Raw genomic sequence first — 15,208 nt, 5'->3', positions numbered from 1 at the left:
CTTTGTATACTTCCTGCTACCAGGAGGCACGTGTTTATCACACGTGGGATCCTTCGTGGGGCACCGCGGATCATACCTCTCACTGTCTGCCATCTCGAAATCCATCACACTGGAGACTTTACATGGTGTCATCAGCTGAGTTAGCACCTGTAAAAATGATCACTCCCATTGGACTTAAAACTGCAAGCGCTTTTAATGAGGCCCTGGATAAAGGAATACATTTTCTCAGAGCCCTTATACAAATTCTATTAAATCATTCACACCAGATAAATGACTGAAATGGTGATTAGGGTTTGGAGGCATACCATATGCATCATACCACGCATCCACTCAGAGGCAAATACGTTCTCATCTGAGGTTTGACCCAATGCCACCTAAGCTGAGCGCTAAGCGAAAAATCCTTTCCCTTTCAGTGGTTATTTCAACAAGAACTTCAATGCCAAACTAGCAGTGAATTTTGTGTATGAATTTTCTTTGCATTCTAACATTATGTAAATGAAAAACTCAACGAAGTGCAAATTAAGACTATTCTTAATTCTAAAAGGCTGCTATTCTGTGATAATGACGCCATGGAATATTTCACCGTCTGCCAAGCACGGTGTGTGGTTCCTGCTCCCCCATCTGCCTTATTCGCCTCCCAGCAGGGGGGCACCCACTGTGTCCTCAGTTTTTTCTGCCCTCTAAAGTCAGAGCTGGGGGACTTCCCTGGTGGTCCCATGGTTAAGACTCCGCACTCCCAGTGCAGGGGCCCAGGTTCAATCCCTGGTTGGGGAACTAAGATCGCACATACCACAACTACCGAGCCCAAGTGCCACAACTAGAGAAGCCTGTGCGCCACAGCGAAGACTCAGCACAGCCAAAATAAATAAGTAAAATAAAGTAAAATAAAATAAAAAATAAAGTCAGATCTGGCCCCCTGTCCCTCTTCCTCCTCATGGTCTAATCTTGCCAAGATCATTTAATCATATAAACGGAACAAGAGGTTGATGTGGGAGCAGTGTGGAGAGACTAGAGGCCTGAGTAGGGAGGCAGCTCACCTGGGTTTATACCCCAGCTCTGCTGTGCACCTGCTGGATCTTCTCAGGTACCTTCTCAGAGCCTAACTTTCTTCCTCTGTAAATGAGCTGCCTACCTCTGCAGGTTTAAAGGATTAAGTGAGATTGTATATGTCAAGGTTTCATGGTACATAAAACTTGTTCACTAAATGATACCTATGGTTGTTATGTAAAATTCAGATGAGAGATTGTTGCTAAATCAGTTTGGCCATTCAGCGGTTGTCAGGGTTTTATTCAGGTTTGTCTGTGTCCCATCCACCCAGGGACATGTGGCAATATAAGCAAGTCCCACATCCAGTTCAGCCACACACACGAGCATTTCTTAGCAAACAGGCACGGAGGCCTTACTGCAGCCTGTTTCTGGAGGCTCAGGGTGAGCCCTGGTCTCACCCCCTATGCCCCCTGCAGGAAAACAGGGACTCTAGGAAGATGTCGCAGTGTTCTGAGGCCAGGAATCCACCAAACTCCTGGTCAAATCAGTCAACAGAGTTTCCCATTAAGCAGAGGCCACAAGAGACCAGATGAATGCCACCCGGTAAGCACAGCTCTGGAGAAGGAGTTGGTCTGCCATTTGCTGGATTCTTACAGCTTGTCCACTCAAGCCCACTCCAGACAACCACGTTTCTTAAGCAGCATCAATTTCACAAATGAAAAATTATTCCTAGTATCCCTTATGCTAATTCATGCATCGTCGGATTCAGATTGAGATCATGATGTTGCAAGTTCTGGGTGGAGGAAGTCACCTCTGCAGCGTGGATTCCTGACCAGGGTGGTTCAATTGCAGACCCCACTTAGGGTGTAGATTCCTGACTAGGACGCTTTAAATGTTAACTGTATGCCCCCCGGCAGGGATTAAAGTTAATTTATACACTCATACATGACACTGTTTATATTAAAGTAGTTAAAAGTCAATTACAGACAATAGAGCAACTATGAATAAGCAAAAGATTCCATCAGCAACAGAATAGGAGACAGATGTAAACTATTGTGATTGATAATAGGAAATCTATATGTAGTCTTCATCCCACTTCTAACACAGAGCTCCTAAAACCCTTGTTCCTAAGTGACAGGCTCAATAAAATTGTCTTTTGTTTTTCAAACAAGCCCCCTTCAACTGCACCAGAGTTTGTGAGGTGACTTTTGGAAAGCCCCTAAGGTTGGGGGCTGCTTTCCAGGGGAACCAACCTAGATTAGAGGGTTGGAACTATCAATCCCACCTCCGCGCCCCAATCTCTGGGCAGGGGAGAGGGGCTGGAGGTTAAATCAGCTGTGGATGGCCAATCATTTAATCAACCATACCTGTGTAATGAAGCTTCCAGAAAAACCCAGAAGGATGGGGTTCAGGCAGCTTCTAAGTTGGGGCACACGTAGAGATGTGGGTGTACCTAAAGAGGACATGAAATCTCCATGCCCTTTCCCCATGCATTGCCCTAAGCGTCTCTTCCATGGCCTGTTCCTGAGTTATATCCTTTTGTAATAAACTGGTAATCTAGTAAGTAAAATGTTTTCCTGAGTTCTGTGAGCCAATTCATCAATTTGTCTCATTTGTGTAGCAAAATTAACCAGACTTGAGGAGGGGGGTTGTGGGAACCTCCAACCTACAGCCAGTTGATCAGAAGCACGGGTGACAACCTGGGTGTGGACTGGCATCTGAAGTGGAAGAGGACAGTCTGAACCCTGAACCTGGGGATCTGATGTGATCTCCAGGTAGATAGTGTCAAAATTGAGTTAAATTGTAGGACACCCAGCTGGTGTCACAGAATTGCTCAGTGTGTGGAAAACCCACGTATCTGGTATCAGAAGTGAAGGAGTACTGTAGCCGTTGTGGAGTACAAAGTAACGCACACGAGGACAATGTTTTTCCTTTAGAACCACGGATTCTTCTTCGGTGGGAATGCTCATGCCTGTCGTTTATTTAAGAGTCTCCAGCCTGAACAGTAAGATATTCAGTGTCATTTGGGCAGCGCCCTAGGTTAGTCATTTGCCCTCATCAGGAATGCATGCCTCTGGGGTGGCCGGCTAGGCCCTCATCGGAAAGCCCACACTCCAGAGGCGGCTATTAACAGTGTTCCGGTTATTCTACTCTCAATCAACACACGTGATTTTCCTTTTTACTAATTAGCATAACAAATGTTAAAAATATTTTTTCATTAGTGGCTTGTTAATGAGCTTAATGAGTATTCGAAATGGGCTCCTGGTAGTGAATTCAGAAGTATTTAAGACATGTGGCTCGTCCAAAAGATTGTATAGACACACCCATTCACTGCGTGAACAGGTGTAAGAATATAACGCGTCCTCCAGCCCCAGACCTGGCAGATTCTTGTTCTCTGACTCATCCTGTGTGCTTGGTCTGAGGATTCTGGTTGCCTGTTACCAACGTCTAGTAAAGCACATTCAAGTAAACTGGGATGAGAGTACCTAAAAAGAGATGTCTCTTAATGTGCCCTGTTATCACAGATGCGTAATAAGTGCCTGAGTGCGTGGCAGAACCAGCTGTGAGATTTCCTGTGGTTAAAACTGGCAGTGAGGTATGGGGAGTATATTTGTTTGCTAAGGCTGCCATAACAAAGTACCACAGACAGGGTCCAGGAATGCACTCTCTCACAGTTCTGGAGACTGCAAGTGCCAAATCAAGGTGTCAGCAGGGTGGGTTTCTTCCGAGGCCTCTCTCGCTGGCTTGCAGGTGGCTATCCTCTCGCTGGGTCCTCTTATGGTCACCCCTCTGTGCATGGCCACCCCTGGGGTCTCTGCCTCTTCTTATAAGGACACCAGTCAGATTGGATTAGGGCTCACTCTAAAGGCCTCACGTAACATAATCACCTCTTCAAAGACCCTATCTCCAAACACAGTTACCTTCCAAGGTGTTGAGGGTTAGGATTTCAACATGTAAATTGGTGGGTGGACACAATTCTGCCTATAACAGGGAGTAAATAATCTGTACCTGCTCTAACTTGGTGGCTACCCTTGTGGATCAAAACAGCTACTCCCTAGGCATAGCTAAACAGATTGAGACCAGTTTTCACATGTGGCTCTAGAGTGGCCCTGTTGGGAAACTAAGCTGAGGTTGGAAGTAGCAGGTCCAAGGTTCTCAGGATCAGTGCATGAGCTGTGACAAAATTTCAGTTGCCTGTCACAGAGACCCACAACTGATGGTGGCTCACACAAGACCAAAGTGTATTCCTCTCTCTTAAACTGGTATCTCAGCCTTGCTTGGCGAAACTGCCAGGTGTTCAGGCTGCTTCTGTCTCACTGCTCTGCCATCCCTGGGTACCTCCTTCAACTGCATGGTCCACGATGGCTCCCAGGCACATCCTCCTTCCAGACAGTGGGGAGAAGGAGCTCAAACCCAAAGTGCACACATCGCTTCTGCTCACGTCCTCTTGGCCAGAGCTTAGTTATATGGCCACACCCACCCACAAGGGATGTTGGGAGGTAGAGGCACTATTTTGAGCATCCCTGTGCCCACTTACAAATCAGGGGTTCTGTTCCCAAGGGGAAAACAATACTGGGGAACAACCAACAGTCACTTCCAAAATTAGAGAGTAGTAATGGAGACAACACAGCTGAGAGTCAGCAGGCAAGCTCCAGTACCGGTACCCTGCTTCTAAAAAACATCAAAATATTTGCGTATTTATTGGCAAACAGTCACTGCTCTAGCCCCTGAGCACCCCCCTCCCGCTGCCCCTTACCATCCCAGTCCCCCTCCCCCTCCCCCAGGACACCATGGACTTCCCCTAGGACCCACTAACTAAAAGGTTAATGCGTGGTCCACAGGGGCCTCCCTGACCCTGATCCTGCCCAATGGCTTGTGCCCAGTCTGATTGGTTCATGCCCTTGTCTTGCTGATTTTTTAATATTTCAAATATAACTTGTGGGAGCAATGTCTGGAAACCAGATTTTATGAAAAAGTTAAAGAGCTAGGGATATTTAAGCTAAGATAGATTTGGCAGGGGAAACAGCTCAGTCATCATCTTTAAGCATTTATAATAATAGTCACTACCTTTAAATTTTCCTTTAAGTGTCTATTATGTGCCAAGACCCGAACTGGGCTCAGTGCTTTATATGTACTCTTTCAAATTCTCAAAGCAATCCTATATAGTGCGAATTATTTTCATTTCATTGACAAAGGCACTGAAGATCAGAGACATTCAGTTACTCGCAGAAGACATACAACCAGAGTCAAGATTCAAACCCCTGGATGTCTGGCTCCAAAGGGGACGCTTTCTCCCCAGCACCATGTTGCTTTCTCTGTGAAAGAGGAAGTAGCCATATTCACATTTCTTTATAGAGCAGAACTAAGACGTTACAGGAGAGCCAGGAAACATAAGTTCAAATAAAAATAGAACTTCTAACAATCGAGTTATTAAAAAATGAAATGTACTGGTGAGCTGATAGTAAATTTTATATAGAAATATAAAGGACCTAGAACAGTCAAAGCAACCTTGAAAAAGAACAAATTTGAAGGACTTATACTACATGATTTCAACACTTACTGTAAAGCTATAGTAATTAAGAAAGTATGGTATTGGCATAAATAAACAGATAGATGGGGAAAAAATGAGAGTCTAGAAACAGAATCATACACATAGAGTCAAATGATTTCTGACAAAGACAATTCAGTGGGGGAAAAATCATTTTTAAGTGGTACTTGATTAATTCAATATTTATATGAAATCAATGAACCTCAACCCCTACTTCACATCATATACAAAAATTCATTTGAGATGGATCACAAACCTAAACGTAAAAACTAAACTATAAACCTTCTAGAAGAAAATATGGGAGAATATATATGCAAAGACTGGGGTGGGCAAAGATTTCTTAGGCCATGTAAAAACATAATAATAAAAGAAAAAATTGATTCCATGTACTTTATTAAAATTAAAATTCTAGTCATCAAAAAGCATTGTTAATAAAGTGAATAGGCAAGCTACAGACAGAGAGATGTCTCTGACAAAGAACTCATAAACAGAATATACAAAGAACTCCTATAAATCAACAATAAGAAGACAAACAATATTTTTAAATGGGCAAAAAACTTGGACTAACGCATCACAAAAAAGAATGTGTGTGTGGCCAATAAGCACATAAAAACGTTTCTGAGCATCAGTGTTCAACAGGGAAATGCAAATTAAAACCACAACGGGATATCACTACATACCCACTGGAAGGGGTAAAATTTTTAAATTCTTACGATACCAAATGCTAGAGAGGCTGTGGAGCGACTGGATCTCTTGTACATTGATGGTGAAAGAATAAATGGTACAGCCACTTTGGAAAACTGGCATTTTCTTATAAATATTCACCTCTCGTGATCCAGGTATTCCAAAAGAAATGAAATCACATGCCTACTAAAAAATTGTGTAAGAATGTTAATTGTGGCTTTATTTCTAATAGCCAGACCTTGGAAACAATGCAAGTGTTCACCAATAGGAGAGCAGATAAGCAAATTGAGGTATATTTGTACAGTGGGATATTGTCCAGCAATAAAAAGGAATAAAGTATTAATACATACAGCAACATAGATGAGTCTCAAAAATATTATGTTACGGGAAAAAAGCCAGACATGAAAAGAGTACATACACTGAATGACTCCATTTATGTGAAGTCCAGGAACAGGCAAAACTCATCTATGGGAATGGAAATCAGAAGACTTCGCTGGTGGTCCAATGCTTAAGGCTCCACGCTCCCACAGCTGGGGACGTGGGTTCGATCCCTGGCCAGGGAACTAAGAAACTGCATGCCGCACAGGCTAAAAATAAATAAATAAAAGGTTTTCAAAGAGGAAAAAAAAAGGACTTCCCTGGTGGCGCAGTGGTTAAGAATTCGCCTGCCAGTGCAGGGGACACGGGTTCCAGCCCTGGTCTGGGAAGATCCCACACGCCACGGAGCAACTAAGCCCGTGCGCCACAACCACTGAAGCCCCCGTGTCTAGAGCCCGTGCTCCACAACAAAAGAAGCCACCACAATGAGAAGCCTGTGCACCTCAACGAAGAGTAGCCCCTGCTCACCGCAACTAGAGAAAGCCCATGTGCAGCAATGAAGACCCAACGCAGCCAAAAATAAATAAATTAATTAATTAATTAATTTGAAAAAAAGAATGGAGGTTACCTGTGGGAGGGTGTGGAGAGGGAGTGGGGAGGGAGGGTGGTGGGATCATGGGGAAATTTTTTGTGTGATGTGGCAATTTTCTACATTTTGATTTAGCCATTGGAAACACAGGTATATTTGTCCAGACTCATCAAATTGTACACTTAAGGTCTGTGCATTTTACTGTATGTAATTATACTTCAATTTAAAATGAATTTAAATAAACGAAAGGATGAAATTAGTTGCCTCTCCCAGTATTATGCTCCTCAGTATTGGAAGTATTCAAGCTAGAGTAAATGCTTGTCAGAGATACTGTGGAGGGTTCAGATTAAGTCATTTAAGAAAAAATAAACTCAGATTTTTAAGACCTTGGTATACATGATACTGTACTAATCATATATTTTGGAAAAGGCAGTACCTGTGTTCGCCTTCTAGTTTCGAGCAGTCGACATAGATAAGTAAATTTATGTTGCTAAAAACTTTAAAGCACTTTAAAATGTTTTTGTTCCTTTTTCTTTTGTGAAACTCTTCCCCTATCTGGCCTTATTTTTTCTTCCCTCCTGACACCCAAGCCCTTAGCCATTCTATGTTCCTATATCTTACAACCTGTGGTGTTTGCACACTTCCTTTGTTAAACATGCTCCCCACCCCCATTTCTCATCAACTTCTGCCTCTCCTTGAAGATTTTATGCAGAAGTCACCGCACCTGTAAGACTTCCCTGTAAAGACCACTCCCCACAGCTCGAGCTCTGTGCCCATGCTAGGTTTACCTGTAACGTAGCATTTACCCCAGGTTAAATGATGCCAAGGTTCCTCCCAGCTCAAAGATTCTAGCTTTTTTTTAAAAAATAAATTTATTTATTTATTTTTGGCTGTGTTGGGTCTTCTTGCTGCATGTGGGCTCTCTCTAGTGCGGTGAGCAGGGGCTATTCTTCGATGTGTTGCGTGGGCTTCTCATTGTTTTGGCTTCTCTTGTTGTGGAGCACGGGCTCTAGGCCTGCGGGCTTCAGGAGTTGTGGCACGTGGGCTCAGGAGTTGTGGCTCACGGGCTCTAGAGTGCAGGCTCGGTAGTTGTGGTGCACGGGCTCAGTTGCTCCGCAGCATGTGGGATCTTCCCAGACCAGGGCTTAGAACCCGTGTCCCCAGCATTGGCAGGCGGATGCTTAACCACTGAGCCATCAGGGAAGTCCCGATTCTAGCTCTTTGGACAAGCAATTCTAGACCTGAATGAAGAGAAATAGTCAAGCCACCAGCAGTAGCATCTTCATGTGGTTCTACATGAGGCAGACGAATGAAAAAATAGGAACTGGGGACACTTTTCTATGGGAACTACATGACAACGTTAGATCGGAAACTACAATCTCTGCTGACGGATAAGAGACTTGTAGCTTTGGGGCTGGATATGAAGGAACTAAGCTCTGTGCTTGCACAACAATGGGCCCGCATGGGTGCCATGGGCATGGGGTTTCGAAAGAAAAGGATGAATACAACTCAAGGCTAAATGCAGAAGCTGATGTTCATGAAGTACCTTCTCTGGTGCCAGATTCTATACTAAACACTTTGTATCCATTAATCTTATGTAATCCTCATTATAACTCTGCAGAGAGGTTAAGTAATGTGCCCAAGATTTCACAGCTAGTAAATGATAGAACTGGGTCTCATTTCCAGGTATGTTTGACCCCAGAGTCCATGCTCTTAATCATCAGGCTCTCCTGTGTCCCGGGAACAGAAGCGCCAAGATCACTTTGCCCTGTCTCTTGGCTCTAGGTACCTCAACCAGCCCAAATGACAATCTTCTTTCCCATTACTTTTAGGTTATCTGGGAAGAGGAGTCTACAGCATTCTTGTTCCGGTAGTTCTCACGTCTCCAGCCAGGGAGCCCTTCTTTTATGTAATCTGAGCCCCCCCTACTTTGCTGCATCATTAGTAGATGAGCTGAAGGCTCCATTATACTTATAATTTCAATGGAAGCAGAAGGAGGCAGAAACTGCTGCAGTAGGAACTTTATTCTTTATTCTATCTGTCTGAGTTTTGTCAGGTTTCTATAGCGGGGTAGTCTAGAGCCATATGAAAGGAGACTGATGAGGTGACATGATAAGACAAGAAGCAAATGTTCATTAAAGAGATGGAGAAATGGATTTATTCTCATCCAGGTGGAAGCACTGTAGCCCACAGAGTAGATCTCATAACGTGAAGCTATGGTCTAGCCAAGGGAAATGCAGGAGTACTCTGGTAGGCATGGGAACCAGGAGCAGGAAACCGTAGCAATGTTATGCTGACATTTTGCAATAGTCTTTCCACCTTGGTTACTTGGTCTAAATAAACAAAAACCATGTCAAATATATTCAGCACTTACTAGGAACTCATTTCTCCATCCTCACCTCTTCCTTCTCTTGAGCGCACGTGACCGTAGTAGGGGGAAATCTTTGCTTTCAAAAGAGCGCTGTGTGTACCCAGAACTTGGCTCTTCCTTGCTCAACAGCCTAACCTCCGTCCTCAGAATTGAAACCTAAGATGTCTCAGCCACTGAGCTGGGAGTGGGAGGTTTTAAAGCTACGATCAAAAAGCTAGCATGGAAAAAAAAAAAAAAAGCTAGCATGGGGCAGAGCCCACATTGAGAACAACACCGCTAACGTAGCAACAGATAGTTGGTTAATTTTCTCTTTTAATCTCTTCCCGTTTTCTTCAACCCAATGTGAGAAATGAGACTCGGGACAAGTACAGTTGACCCTCGAACAACACCGAGGTTTGGGAGGCCCACCCTCTGAGCAAGCAAAAATCCTCCTATAACTTAGAGTCAGCTCTCCATCCCCACGGGTCCCCCGTAGTCCACGTTTTGCATCTGCTCATTCAACCAGTGGCAACAGTATTTGCTATTGAAAAAAATCTGCCTTTCAGTGGACCCGTGCCATTCAAACCCATATTGTTCCAGGGTCCACCGTACATTGTTATAGAGACCAGAGCAGAGAGGAAGAACCAGTGCATCGAGTGTCATCCAGGAAAGCAAAGCTGAGCCAAGCATTAGGGTGGGGGGCATCCTGGTAGGGGTGAGCCATGTGAGGTCAGGTACCACTAAAGGAAAAAAGGATGAGCTATTCATGTGTAATACTTGCCTCAGGTGGTTTCTAAGTAAGGATCAAGAAAGGAAGCTGAGCTGGGCTAACATGTTGACACTTTCCCTCACCCGACGGGGCTTGAATAAATACACCACTTCCAGCATCTCTTCTGGTTGCCCGTGCAGCAACTACATGTGCTTTGCACAAGTCTGGGAACAGGAGCCAGGTTTTCTGGTTGTTGCTTAAGTTTGTAACCTTTCCAAGCTTACCTCAGGGCAGATTATCTGTTGAGCAGACACAATTGTGAAATTTCCCTAGGAAGCCTTTGGCAAGAACAACAAACGGGGCCACCCCAGAGGTCAGATCAAAGTGTAAACACGGAGCTAGCATTTGAGCTCATTGGAGGTCCCTTCAGAGCTCTACACCTCATTGTGCCAGCTGATTGGGAAGGACATGAAGGGGACCAAGGTGGGGGGCTGATCCAACTTGCGTAGGAGGCCTTTTTTTTTTTTTAACATCTTTATTGGAGTATAATTGCTTTACAATGGTGTGTTAGTTTCTGCTTTATAACAAAGTGAATCAGTTATACATATACATATATCCCCATATCTCCTCCCTCTTGCATCTCCCTCCCTCCCACCCTCCCTATCTCACCCCTCTAGGTGGTCACAAAGCACTGAGCTGATCTCCCTGTGCTATGCGGCTGCTTCCCACTAGCTATCTATTTTACGTTTGGTAGTGTATAGATGTCCATGCCACTCTCTCACTTTGTCCCAGCTTACCCTTCCCCCTCCCCATGTCCTCAAGTCCATTCTCTAGTTTGTTTTGTTTTTTACTTAAACAAATTTTTTTTCTTAACAATTATTTATTATTTATTTAATTATTATCTCTCAAATAGAGATTCTCTAGATCCAGGAGCTGGTTCTTAATCTGGCATGCTAGGAAATTCAGTTTTAACAAAGCACATGTACTGAATTGGGCCATTATCAATTTCCTGGATATGGTCCGTTGACCTTTAGGTCAGTCTCCATCCCTACTCACCCTGCTCTGTGCTCCCAGAGCCTGGCGGTATGGACCACGTCAACAGAGCCCCTGACCCTCTGGCTCTCAGTTGTCTTTGGCCAATCGGAAGCACTGGCAGCAGATCATAATGTGGTAAAGAAAGGCAGTCAGTGTAGTTATCCCCCCAATTTCCTACCCTCCAGGTAGCTGTGGGTTAGCCTCGTCCCAGCTCCCGTCAGGCAGCTCTGTTCCACACAAGCCTAGGGAACATAAGAGTTTCCCCGTGGCTATTAGCCCAGAGTACCGCACTATTCCTTGCAAATTTTCCACACTTTGTAAATCATCGCTTTATTAAGCTCTCCTTAAAATATCGAATTGCATGTGTCATCTCAGAACACTTCTGATGTTCAACCAATCTGATATTTAATCAACATCTGTCAAACTGACAGCACAGAAATGAATATCAGAATAAGTGTCCCCAAGGCAAGTTTATATACCGACTATGATTTTATCCTCTAACCTTATGAGTTTGGCTTGTTGCAAAGAGAATTTTCAAAAGCTCTTCATTTTATCCTGCGTACTATGCCTCCAATTTGAATAAGCTGCCTTCAGATGGATGATAGTACTTGGTAATAATCTTGTTAAATATGTATTAGTGTTAGATATGCCTGCTTTTTAAACTCAATTATGTGAGAATATGAAACTAAGACCATATGAAAACAGTAAAATGTTAAGAGTAACTGAGTATTAATAGGTATAGTACAGTAATTTAGAACACAGGCTTTAAAGTTAGATATTCAAGTCTACTACCTATTAGCTGTGTGGCTTTTGGAAAGTTACTTAACCTCTCTGTTTTGTTTTTTAACCCATAAAATAGTCATAAAAATTGTACCTATTTCTTACTATTGTTGTAAAGTTAAATGAAATAATGTATATAAGGTATGAGTACAATGAGCACTCAAAAATGCTAGTGATTATAATTATTACCATTAGTAAAATGTTGTTAAAATAATGACATGCCAACCTTAAGGTAAATGAGCTCATCAGGTTGTTCTGAAGGTTAAATAGTGAATATTTTTAAAGTGCTTAGAACGGTACCTGGCACATAGCTCAGAGCTATATGGTGTTAATACATAAATACGATCTAAGTACAAATACCTAGGTATAATCTGATTTCTTTCTGTCTTTTAATTATTCTCAGTCTCTTCTCAAACTACTTTTGGATTTTCCTCCAGGCTTAAATAGAAAAGAACCGTTTAACTTCATCCTGAAATTTTTCTTGGAGTCAAAAACCTTCTTAAGCACATGCATGGTTGTTTCAAGTTCTGATTTTTTTTTTTTGGCCATGCCACGCGGCTTGCAGTATCTCAGTTCCCCAACCAGGGATTGAACCCAGGGCCGCATCAGTAAAAGCCCAGAGTCCTAACCACTAGGCCACCAGGGAACTCCCCAAGTTCTGATTTTAAGCATCAAGTCAGCTTAGGGTCAAAAGCGATTTTAAGCCAGTTTTCTTGAATATTTTATTCCTCACAATCCTGAAGGAGATCTTAAGATAATCTTTTGCCACAATGGTAGAGAAACTGACATTTTTCTTCCCGGTCCAGCCTCTCAGCTTTACCTGCCCCAGAAACAGAACACGTGGGGCCCAGAGCTGTTTAATGTCTGCTTGTTCTGGGATTTGGGTCCATTAAAGTAAGATAGAACTCAGGATAATAAAGGGATAAATGCTTTCTTCATAAAATGAGGCCAGGATCATCGCTCTCCCAGTATCAAATTTACGATAATAGGTGAATATGCATTTCTTTGTGAGGCCAGATGAGCTGTGTTTGGTTCCAGGTGCTCCAGGAGGAAGACACCCACAGCCCAGTGTGGAATGTGCTCAACTGCTCCCACCGCTCATCCTCAGAACTGATGCTAAGCTGCTTCCTTTCCTGGGGAAGCCAGGGAACCCTAAGTCTGGAACCTTCCCTCCTTGCTTCAGAGCAGTCCTACTGAGTGTACAAGTAAAACCACCCATAGCCGTAAAGGCTGACGATGTGAAGTTTACTATATACAAAAAAAGCCTTGAAATTTAACTACTGCTCCTGGGAAGGTAGTGAAATCCAGGAGAAAAGGGGATTGGATGCGGAAGGAAGAGGAGAAAAGCATCAAAGGGTCAAGACTAATAAAAATGAGAGAGAAAGAGAGAGAAAATGAGGTTCAAGGGAATATCCACCAGGGACACCCTCTGAAAGCTTAAGCACTAAGGTCCTACTCTTTGTAGGACCGAACGTGTGTTGCAATTCATATATTGAACCTAATCCCCAGCGTGACGGTATTAGGAGATGAGGCCTTTAGGAGGTGATGATGTCATGAAGGTGATTAGGTCAAGGGTAGAACCCTTGTGAGAGATTAGTACCTCTATAAGAGGTCTCAGAGAGCTCTCTTGCCCCTTTCACCACATGAGGGCCCAGTCAGAAGGCAGCGTCTGGAAACCAGGGAGCTCTCAGCAGACACCGAATCTGCTGGGGCCTTGACCTTGGACTTCCCGGCCTCCAGAACTGTGAGCAATGATGTGTGTTGTTTATAAGCCACCCAGTCTGTGGGATTCTGTTATAGTTGCCTGATCAGACTACGACAATAGCACAGAGGAGCCAATTAGAATAAGCCCAATACTTGATCTCATGCGGTCCCTCGCCCCTGGATGTAAGCCATAGAGCCGTAGAAACTGAAACTACCTTCAGTGTTAAAGGGCACTTATTGGCTTCTTTTTTTGGCTGTGCCACTCAGCTTGTGGGATCCTAGTTCCCTAACCAGGGATGGAACCTGTGCCTCCTGCAGTGGAAGCGTGGTGTCCTAACCACTAGACCGCCAGGGAAGTCCCCTTAATGGCTTCTGGCAAAGGAAAAGCTCTGTTAAACACAGAGCTTTTCCTCTGTGTTCCTCTGTGTTCCTCTACTCACCCCTGCTACCACATTTCCGGTCACTGAAAGTGGGAGGTGGTTTTCCCACACCAAGCAATTCTGCCAGCCCAGCTGGGTGTCCTACAATTCAATTTAGTTCTGAACTATCTACCTGGAGATAGCGTTGGATCCCACAGGTTGAGGGCTCATCTCACAAGACTGCACCCCCATCCCTTCAGATGCCCTTGCAAATCCAGGTTATTATCTGTGTTTCTGACCGACTGGCTATAAGTCAGATGTTCCCATGACCACCTCCTCTGGTTTGTTTAATTTGCTAGAGCAGCTCACAGAACTCAGAAAAACAGTTTACTTGCTAGATTACCGGTTGATTAAAAAGGATGTTAAAGGATACAAATAAACAGCCAGAAGAAGAGATATACAGGGCAACGTCTGGAAGGGTACTGAGCACAGGGGCTTCTGTCCCCGTGGAGCTTGGGGTACACCACCCTCCAGGCACATTGCTGAGTTCTTCCCCAACCCAGAAGCTCTCCAAACTCCATCCTTTTGGGTTTTTATGGAGGCTTCATTACATAGGCATGATTGATTAAATCATTAATTGTTGGTGATTAATTCACTCTCCAGCCCCTCTCTCCTCCCCAGAGATCAGGGGGCTGGAGCTAAAAGTTCCAACCACCTAAAGACATGGTTTGTTCCCCTGGCAACAAACCCCCATCCTTAGGGGCTTTCCAAAATCACCTCATTCACATGCACTTAGGCATGGTTGAAAGGAGCTTGTTATAAATGGCAAAATACACCTTTACCTCTCCTATCACTTAAGAAATTCCAAGGATTTTAGGAGTTCTGTGCCAGAAAAGGAAATGAAGACCAGTTATATCTTATTATAAATCGCGATACTACACTTCTCTAAACAAGAAGTCGAAGAGGTGATCTAAGTTCAGGTCCAGCTGAATGCAGGGGCTCAAATGACAACATAGGGACTATGGTTTTCACCACCCCTTAGTTCCACAGGCAGCTACTTCTGTTGGGTCCAGGCAAATTTTCTCCAGGTGACAGTGAAGATGATTGAGAGTTTTCCCTGGCTCGTATCGTCCACAAGCATAAA

The 15,208-nt window shown here is 43.8% G+C and overlaps 1 protein-coding gene across 1 annotated transcript in view; it reads right to left on the bottom strand.

Annotated features, from left to right (window-relative positions):
* The window catches only part of SORL1 (sortilin related receptor 1), a 258,242-nt gene that overhangs the window by 167,431 nt on the left and 75,603 nt on the right, over nucleotides 1–15,208 (bottom strand). The window lies entirely within an intron of this gene.

This window comes from Globicephala melas, chromosome 8, assembly GCF_963455315.2.
Source record: "Globicephala melas chromosome 8, mGloMel1.2, whole genome shotgun sequence".
Classification (NCBI taxonomy): Eukaryota; Metazoa; Chordata; class Mammalia; order Artiodactyla; family Delphinidae; genus Globicephala; species Globicephala melas.
This window is presented reverse-complemented; position numbering and strand designations above follow the sequence as displayed.